Raw genomic sequence first — 10715 nt, 5'->3', positions numbered from 1 at the left:
CCTACACAAGGTTTAATTTACATTGCTTTACAAATAATTACTGTCTGTTTTCCACTGTGTGGGCAAGTAACTTGGATTACCATTACTTCATTAACAATGGAAAATGCCTGTCAAATGACGCAACACTACTCAACACAGCCAGTGACTGAAGTGCATAAGCCATCAAGCGATCATTTTTATGAACGTTTTCTCCCTGGATTTTCTGTTAATAAAGTTTGACTTTGCTTTACTTTTGTTCGTCTGTTGCAGGTGCCAGAAAACTGGAACTCACCACCCTACGTGGCCAATTATGTATTTATCCAGACGGAACTGGCTTTAATAACCTTTTTGTAGATAGAGAGTGGCAAAATGGACACTGATTTATATGAAAATGTCACACATACTTGAATGTTTCAATCTCACAGTCGTAAAAAGGAAATGACAGCACTGATAAGGGATATCAGGGGAAATAACCTGCCAGAAACGTCTGTCAATCTCACAATATTTAAAGTTCATGGTGTGCTCCCCATTGAGGAACCTTCACCTCTACTCTGATTTCACTCTTGTTCCTTACATTTGTAGATTTCTTTGCTTGGCTATGTATCTTCTTGCTCAAAAGTCATAAAAACAGGATTGTCAGTCTTTGTTGATGCAGCTTTCCATAACCCTCTGTTCACCTTTTTTCCTGTTCATTTCTAAACCAGATATCCAACAGGATATCCGCTAAGTCATCTCCTTTTGTGCTATCCTCCAGTCATTTCTCTCTCTGGTTTTCTTCGCCCCAATCCCTCTATCCACTGTCTCTGCCTTCCTTATCTTAGAAGGGAAATTTCCAAGCGTGCAGCTCCGACTCTGATGCTACTCTTTCTGTATCTTACTTTGCAATCATTCTGTCCTCATCAACTCAGTTCCCCTCTTCTTTTTAGCTTCCCTCTGTATTTTCCCCCCATTTCATCTCTCTCAGCCATTCCTTTGTCATTACCCTCTTCATTTCTACTTTCACATTTAACATACTACCATCACCTCCCCTTCTCCTTTTTCCTTCGGGATGCAACGCACCTACTTTGTTTGTTTTCTTTGATAAACTACAGTGGAAAGGTTGAATCTTTTTTGGTTTTTGTACTTCATCGGTTACAAGCAAACCTGGGCTTTGTTAAAGGTTTTAGGGACTCACATGTAGCTCATTTATTTATTTCTGCACGTGCTGGCACTGGGGGGCAACTTATTTTGAGTGGCGTTATTTTAGCTAAAACAAGCTAAAACTAAAGTCCAAACATGCTAGGTGTGAATAAAGGCGTCACTGCTTGTCGGCTCATCAAACAGCATCTTCTGAGCTCCCACCTCAGCTTTTACGAAACCAACAATCCGACAAGTACGCCCGACTCACGCAATGATTGACCACTTCTCAAGCTCTTGTCACTTTTGGTGTCTACCAAAATGAGTGTAACACCGTGAATGCCTCTGAGGAGAGACTCTCCAAATGTGTGCTTCATTTGTACAAGTCTTTGCCTCTCGCCAAAGCATGTCCATTCTGGATCATCCATATTCCCATGGTCCTATGTTCCTGATAGAAACTAATATTGTAACGGATTGGTAAGGGCTATCTTAAAAGGTTTTTTTTCAGCCACTAGGGAGATATCAATGCCTAAGAAAATTTGAGGGCGTAGGTTTCAAGGATAGGCTTATAGCTGTAGGTGGGTGATTTCAGCTTATTGACCCAGGGAAAAACATGAAACCTTTTGAAAGGTCTAGTTAATGTGTCAGATTAAGAGGACATTAAGCTGGTGAACATAAGACTCTGGGAACATAGATACGCTGCCGTCTATTCAGAACAGATTTAAACACTTTCACCTTTAGACATGGCTGGACGACAATAACGTCTGTATGTTTCAAACATACCCCGGGCTTATGTCCTCCCTCATACTTTCATTAATCTATCCTTTTACTTCCCCCTTTCAGCTTATTTTTCTTTCCTTTCCCTCCTTGGCCAGCTGTTAACCTTCTATCAGCCAAAGTTGTAAAGTGTACCTTAACACATCTTTCTTTCTCCATCTGGGTTTCAATCAAATACCTCTTCTCTCTCTTTGTGTTCTGTTCTCCTGTCCGTTAATTTCCCTCTCCCAAAAACTTCGACACATCTCAAAGGTATACGTGAAGCTGGGCATCATAGACTCTAGAACAGTAACTGGTAAAATATGCTGCAAATACAGTGACAAGATTTCAAGATCAAGTTTAGGGAGTGAGATAGGCAAAAAGACAGCAAGCCTTAAAGTATTTCACTGCATCGCTCAAGCAAAACCATGCATGTGTGCGTGTGTGTGCGTGTGTGTGTGTGTGTGTGTGTGTGTGTGTGCATGCATGCTAGTGTATATTGGTACACAACATGCTTAACACACTATGTGCTCATTCTGCTATCCCCCTCTGTAAGCCAAGAACACGAGTCTTGGGGGCTTAACATCTTCCCTCTGAGCTCGAGCTGAAAGGTTTTTATGGAGCTTTTATCCGGCCACAAAGTAACACTGGGCTGTGCAAGACAACTGTATCTTTAATAAGCGATGTGAGGGACATGAACGGATGATTCATTTTCAACAAGTCGGGAGCTCGAGAGCATCTTAGTTGTCAGTGTAAGACAGGGGGGGGGGCTCGGGGCAACAAGACAAGCTCGATAAACTGACGGCTGATCCACTGGAGGAGAGTTAAAAAGACAGGTGTACGGTGTTCCACTTTTAATCAGGTGGGTTATGCATAAGAGAATTGCCACTACATTGCTTTGTGTTCAATCCGGCAGGTTTATACATTAGAGGGTTGTTAAAAAAGGTTTTGCCCATTTAATCAGGCTGCCCTTCACGTTATAACGGGTTTATGAGACGGATGTATACCGTTGCTTGTTCAATTATGTAGCTGTTTAAATTGAGCCCTGTACAAACACAAGGTGGCAGAAGGTGTTGTGCTGCTTTTCACGGTGCAGCTTTGATGGAAGTCAGAACAGCACACGAACGCTGGGACAGCTCGTTTGTCAGAGAAGCATGCCGATTATGTCTCTGACCGCAGCTGATGGGGGGTGACATCGCTGCCTCGCGGCTGCAATTTTCTTGAAAATCGTCCAAATTAGCCTTCAACTGTAAAAAAAAAAATAAAAAAAAAATAATGATGTTCACATTTCATCACACGGAAACAGATTTCATAAGACAGCATTCCCCTGTTGGGTATGAGGTGTTTGATGTTTACTTCTTTGAGGTTCTGATCTGACATTTTCATGGCTGTCCAGACAGGTTGACACCAGAGAGGCAGAAGAACATCTCAGATCAGATATTCTTACTGTAGCTCATATGCAACTTTTTTTTGTAAAGCATGGCCCATGTAATAATGGTGAATTATTATTATTATTCTAAAAAAGAATTGTGCCTGCTCTACATGTCTTGTTTATTGTCAGGGGGGAATGTAGCATCACACTACAGGCAAAATCCACTACTTTGACCTTAGTGAAAATGAATATAGTCCTTTCCTGTTATGTATTTTCATTATTTTTCAATCTTTCTATGTCACCCCGCCCTATTGTCGTCTTCTCTCTCGCTCTCCGTCTCCGCTCGGATCCTTCCTCTCATGCTGTGGAACTGATAGATGCTGGTGTAGAAAGGTCATTAGATTATTAGATGTGTGTGTGTGTGCGCCTATAGGTGCATACTATACTGTATGCGTATTTGGCGTATTTGTGTGTGTGTGTCTGCATCCCGCTGCAATATCCACCATCCCGTACGTTCTCTGCCACGGCAGCAGAAGGCAATTAATGAGAGCCTGTGTTCTTATCTGCTACCTAGCAACCTTGACTGTTCCGCCCGTCGCCCCCAGTAACCACTGCTGCTGCCTGTAATCGATTGCTCGGCAAACAGGGACGACAACGTGACATTAAAATGAACCACTGACCCACTGCGCTGCGGGGGACAGAGAAGTAAAACATCTCTGGGATAATCAATAGATATGATGTTATGATATTTTCAGCTACAGTGGAGTTTGGTAGAAGAGAAAACCAAAGAACATTTAAAAGGATTTACTGTGAAATGTTAACAGTAAATGTCAGGGTTATGGTCAGTGCCTATAATCCGAGAGCAAGGGCCTCTTTTAAGAGCCGCCATTTTGTTTCAATAGCAGGTTTCCTGAAACACTTTGTCTCCTCGCCTGAAATAAAAGCCACTTTCATAACATCAGAAGATATTACTGTACTTTCATGTAATAAAATGAACCGTCACCGAAAGACAAGCCAGACATGAGACCACACTGCAAAAGACATATAAGTGGAGCAACTGCTTATAACAAAATTGATGTGTCAGGATGTGTCAGACTCCGCTCACCAGATAACAGTAACTGACGATTGATCACACTGTACATTCACTAACCACCTCTGCTTACACATTTCATTGGGGGAAATCCTGAAACTACAAAGATGAAAAAAGCCATCAAAGAAAAGAGAGATATTACGGATTGCATCGCATTTGGAATAAAAGAACTTACTTTTATTCAAATGGAAACTGTAGCTTTTTAGCATAGTTATTGCTGTTTCCACCTACATATTGTGAGTACCAGATGAATACAAGTAAGCAATTTCAGTGACGGGTGTTAAAGTAATTCTGGGGAATGCAGGAAATTGCTAACTTATATAAAAGAAAGTTTAGGGAAAGAGAGTGCACCGAGTAATGAAGAGACACAATGTTATCCACTAAATGTAAAAGAAATATCAGTATAGTCAACCCCTAAAGACACATGCACACAATCCAACAGATATATATGGGGAATTGGTGACCTAAAGGTTAAGCTTGGGACCGGGAGGTCGCTGGTTCAATCCCCAGACCAGCAGGATACAAATCTGGGTGGGTAAAAGTGAAAGAGCAGCGCTTGTCCCTCCCTCATTACCACCACTGAGGTGCCCTTGAGCAAGGCCCTTAACCTCAAGTGCTCCAGTGGAGCTGCTCAGTGGCCAGCAGATCAGACTGTGGTTATACTGGGCAGCTCTCAGGTATGAATGTGTAACTGTGTGAATGTGACAGGTCGTCGTTGCAAATGAAAAAAAAATTCTTAATCGACTTAACTGGATAAATAATAGCCACAGCACTTCTCCATCTCAGAGAAGTGCGTAGTGGTGCTTAGCTGCCTTCTACCACTCTCACTACTTGAATGCCTGTTATTAATTTAGCAGCGTCTGTTCGCCCCGGGGAACGACCAAAAGCATAAATGCATTTCCCTCGGATCATGTTCCAGAGTTAGAAATTGCCAAAGCAATTGTTATTTAAGTGATGCTCAAGGAACAAGGGGTGGCGTACTGTTGCCGTTTCCTACTATTGTTAATATTTTAATACACCCGCACCCGCATTCTGCTGGGACTTAGTGACTCTGGTGTTGTCACACAATTGAATAATACTGTGTTTTTGTTTGTTTTGTTGGGATGTATCTGAAGTTTCCAACATACTCATCTAGCTAAGAAGGATTTGGCTGGAAATTGTTACTTATTTTTACAAATATGTATCATGTGAAGCACTTTGTCTGTAAAAGGTGCTATATCAAATAAACATATTATTATTATTATAGGTAACAAAGAGCAATTCAGATGCGGCACTGGGAAAAGTCACTGTAAGTGGACACAAATCAGAAATGTTGGAGCTTATATGAGTGTCATATACATATTAAATAAACATTTCCATTCTAGTAAAGCAAGTGGGAGTAATAAAAGCAATAATAAACTGTCTAACACATTGTTGGTTTTGGTCTCTTCATGGGATTTGCTAACAGCAAAACAATATAATCACACCAGTCTGATCCTTTAAATGTTTGTTTTCATGGTAAGTGAATTCATATCTGGGAGCCGCAGAGCACAGCCACAGTCTGACCAATGTGCAGGTGCATCAGAGATGTTTTCAGCTTCAGTGCCTTGCTCAAGGATATTTTTTTGACCCGCAGCCAGCCAGTCAAACTGCAGTACTCGCTATATGCACAATCATGCCACTCTTGCAGTGCTGCGTGGTAAGGTCATTCACACAAAGGGATTTAACAGTGGGAGATAAAGATGACCTATTGAGCATCTAGTAGCACTCACACCACGCCGCTACACTTTACTTTGTGGACTTATACTAGATAAGCTTCTCTAAACCATCTTCATTTCTCAGTTTTTTGTTGTTGTTGTCTCACCATACTTTCTGTCACTTTCTTTTCTTTTTTTTTCATTTCATTTCTTCTTCAGTCTCTTCCTCCTCTACCTTTTTTCTCTCTCGACTCACTGAACCCAATGCCAGTAAACAGCTGTGAGTGGGTCACTGCGATACTAGGGCTTAACTGCCAAAATTCAAAGTCTTCCCTTTACTTAACCTAGGTCTGTGTGGGGTCTGTCAGGAAATTATTTTGCCTCTGCTGCAGGGCAGGAGTTGGGGGCAACTAGCATACCACACTAGTTGTCAGAGTGCAAGCTAACCTGCTGTGCTAATGATAATCAGGCAACAAGGGGCAGGAGCATTACAGAAAGGGAATTCACTCAACCAGTGGCATACAGGGATGATGGCGATGTGTAAGGAAGGAGGTGTTGCATGCATGAATAGGTATGAAATTATAGTATAAGACAACATTCCTGTGTTAGTGAACAGTGTTTGTTCAGGCATGGCAGTGTGTCATTACAACCATGTGTTTGGCTGATTGTTGGCATACGTGCCAATGAAATGTCTGTATGAAATGGGCAGCATGCAATTACAATCTATGCTCGTGTGACAGAGCGAGAGAGAGAGTGTGTGTGTGTGTGTGTGTGTGTGTGTTTGTGTCAGGGACTGACAGCAAGCAAGTAAATGAGCCCTGCAGACTGAAAGGCAGATTAATTGAAAATACTTCAGATACCCAGCCTCAGCCGTCAGTCTCGCGACAGAACAGACCTTCATGACAAAATTCCTCAAAGACACAGACACACACACACACACACACACACACACCATTATGACTGGTCTCATGTTGAGGAACGCACTCATGCAAAGCTGCACTGTCAGACACGACAGTTATTTGAAAGCAGATAAAATGCGCGTACACACATGAACGCTTTCACACACCGAGGAGTACACGAGCACTGAGAAACACACACACACACACACACACGCGTGCGCGCGCACACACACACACACACACACACAGGATGATGCAAATTCTTACAGAAGAGTCAGTTCAATCTTCCAAAAGGACACACTAAAACTCTCCCGCTGTTTTTTTCTTCTTTTCTCTGCCTCTCCTGAAAAACAAGGTCCTTGAAAAGGCCAGTGGTGACAGGCATATTATCAGCTCTTCAACGCAGCTCTCAGTGTGTACGTGTGTATGGTTGTGCCTGTATCCAGAAAGCCGAAGAAAAAATATCTTTGGCTGAAATAAAACTGAATCTAATCCTGAATATTCACATATAAATATGATTGTATTAGTTGGTTAAAAATTGTGCTCTCCTTTAATCTTTGTATCTTATTGAGAGAGGTGTCCGCAAAGCAAAGGGCTTCTTCGGTTGTTGTAATATGTAATTGAACATAGGTAACCAGTCTGAGTCATAATTTTAAAGTCAGACAGATCAGAAGAACCCATGAGAACTCCAAATATGACATTCACAATAATCCAACATACACAAAGATAACAGAGTAGAACGGAATCATGAGAACTGTAACACTACAAATACAAACAGTTGAGAAAGGGAATGCATAAATTATACAGAGAATACATAACAAAAACAGAAAAAAAAGACACTTAGGCTTTTAGGCCTGTAAAGACACTAAGTTCATTTCTACAGATGTTTGGTTCCCATCCGCCTGCACATAAAACTCGCCGTTTTGGCACTTTTTAAGACCATTTGTTTCTGTAAACGTGGATAGAAATATTCAGTCCATACTTTGTGTGGGCAGGTGTGAATATGGTATGTTTTATGTGTGTGGGAAGGTGTTTTGTGTGTATATACGTGTGTGTGTGTGTGTGTGTGTGTGTGTGTGTGTGTGTGTGTGTTATGAATACTCAGTTATGCGTGGAAAGGTATATGTTGTATGTGTTCTCACATTTCATGTCCATATAGTGTAACTCTAATCTATTCAAACACGTACAGTATAATTATTGATTCTCTACATTAGTGTCTGTGCATGTGTGCGATTGTGTCAGAGTGTGTGTTTGTCACAGTTGGCCTCCGGTAGAAACTCCTCCGCTTTTGTTGTATGTTAGATTCATAAGGGAACTCCCTCCGTTAGTCTTTGTCATTCGGTTGACAATGAGTCAAATGATCAACAGATCAAGTCAACCCGCGAACGATTCAACACAGTAACGACTCAACCTCAACAGCAGACAGACAGCATTGTTTGCAGTAAAAACCACAGTCCTGCTTCCTCTTTAGAGCCATTAAAACTATCCAGGGCCAAGGTCAGCTAAGCTAGTCTTAAAGGGGCTAGTGGTTGAATTTCCTGTGTAGCTTTCAGTTAGATACAAACATATCAGTCAGGGTCAAAGCATCTCTGAAGGGAAAAAAAGGTAATTTTTTTTAGGCAGAGCCAAACAGCAATTAAAGCATAGAAAGTACTCAATGAGAGCATACCAATGCCAAGATATATCTTACTGTGTAGTAATAACAGAAAACGTAAAATGAATTATTATTATTATTGTAGAGTCCTGACGCAAATCTGCAACAAAATATATTTTCAATCAAGTGCAGTGCAGGAATTTGTCAGAAAATAATAAAAAAATGTATCGACATTACAAAATATTTGTGCCTTTCAAACAGTACATTCTCCAAGTCTGCACGTTGCCTCCAACAACCTCTGTCAATCAAATGATCTATTTGATTAGGATTCAGATTGTGTACATGGTATACAGCCTTAAATGAAGGTCTGACTTTGAGACAATGCAAAGAAGCCTTCTAAACATTTGGCTCTGCCTAACAAGATTAATCACAGCCAAGGAGATACCTCCAAAGTATAGCAGCTCTGCATACATGTTTGTTTGACTCAAATTTAACAATCCATCTGGCTAAAATGGGCATGGCACTGCCACACCACGAAAAACTGAAGATACTGTTTTGTTACTACTTGTCCTGGACTATAATTGGATTAACATGTTCAACAAGTTGCCTTATTATTGTATTCATAAGGCATTGGAAGAAATAAATTGTGTACATTAAACTACATCATTGCCGATAACTCGTCTCCAAGGGCAGCATGATGTAAGTGAACGTTTTGATAGCAGTAATGAACTGTGATTTAAGCCCTGGATAGCCCTGTTTAGCGCTATAGTCGGAAGCAGTTCCACCCTGTCACACTATAGCAGAAAAATACTCTTCAAATTGCACCAAACTGCAGCTTCTGAAATGTATCTGATGTAAAAAGGTATTATATTTTACATGTTTACAACATAAATATATTATTCTGTTTAGCAGAATGCAGAATTTTGTAAGGGGAGATAAATGTACCAGGGCAAAGTTGGAGATTAAAATTCCAGGGACATTTGGTCTAACTTCTGTCCCAGGACTCCTATTTTCTGCACTGATATTAAAGTCCAAGACAAGTGACAAAAAGTTATGCTCACAGCCCTGGTTCAAAGTACTATTAACTTGTGGCGAAGGAGGAAGGGGCATAAGGGAATCGGAAGAGGAATGCTTCTGGGTTTACACCGGCAAGTGTGAAGCCAGCCTCTCGCTAAACAGTGTTTCAGTGTTTACAGCATTAAAACAAAATCCCTGTTTCCAATGCAGACCTTTTTGTATGGATTCAAAAGTTTAATTATACAGGAGCAAAGAGACCTCACTGCCATTCCCAGGGAACCATTGAAAGTCTACCGTTTCTCTGCCAGAGGTTTGCATTGAGAGCAACTACAACTCCAAAGGGAGGCAATCGAGAGGGTTGCTCCATACTTTTCCATTACTATTAATTTGTGTTATTCAATAAGCCCAAAATTCAAAAACTGAAATGAGAAACCAAACTTGTGTAGCAATGAGTCCCCGAGGCAGCCAACAATATTGTCTAGAACAGTGAAAAAAAAAACATGAATTAGTTTGTGGAGTATAGAAACTATCTAGAACTAGTTCTTAGATTATTAAAAAGCTTGTTGCCTATTCACCAAAGCTGTTCTGTCCGAAGACCCCGTTAATCAGAAATACTATAATCTTAACGTTAACTCAGATATCTCTGCACTTAGACTCTCTGTGCCCCCAACTTGGGAAAACAAGAGGCCCAGTAAATGGTTTTTATTATTATTTTGTCCAGAACAGACACCATGCCTGATTACCAGTTCCAATGTACTTCTGGGATTCACAGCTCTGAACAGAGAGGGTTTGACACTACTCCTCAGAGACTGCCACAAGTTGTACCATCTCAATTGTTTCCTGGAGTTTTTTTTTTCTGGAAGCCTGAGACTTTCAGGGATTCCTCCACACTGATTCATCATTTTTGTTAATTGGCCAGACTGGAGATAAGACACACAGGCAATCCCTAAGGTACAGTATCTGTACATCCGTCAGTCTCAATTTGTGGCCACTGAGGACTGGAGTCAGACACCCTTCATTGTAAGGAGATCAAAAACCTTGCTGTCAAGTGAAAATAACGTAGATGATTCAACTGTGGATGAATACATACTTTTTTTGTTAAGGAAATATATCAACTGAGGAAGAGGAGCAAGGCTTGGCTGTATGTTATGAAATGTATTATATTAGTGATATGTGCATTTACACAAACAGGGCAGAGCAAAATAAAATCTATTTG

The sequence above is a fragment of the Sander vitreus genome, chromosome 2 (assembly GCF_031162955.1).
Source record: "Sander vitreus isolate 19-12246 chromosome 2, sanVit1, whole genome shotgun sequence".
In the NCBI taxonomy this organism is placed as follows: domain Eukaryota; kingdom Metazoa; phylum Chordata; class Actinopteri; order Perciformes; family Percidae; genus Sander; species Sander vitreus.
The sequence above is the reverse complement of the archived record's forward strand: the minus strand, read 5'-3'. Positions refer to the sequence as shown.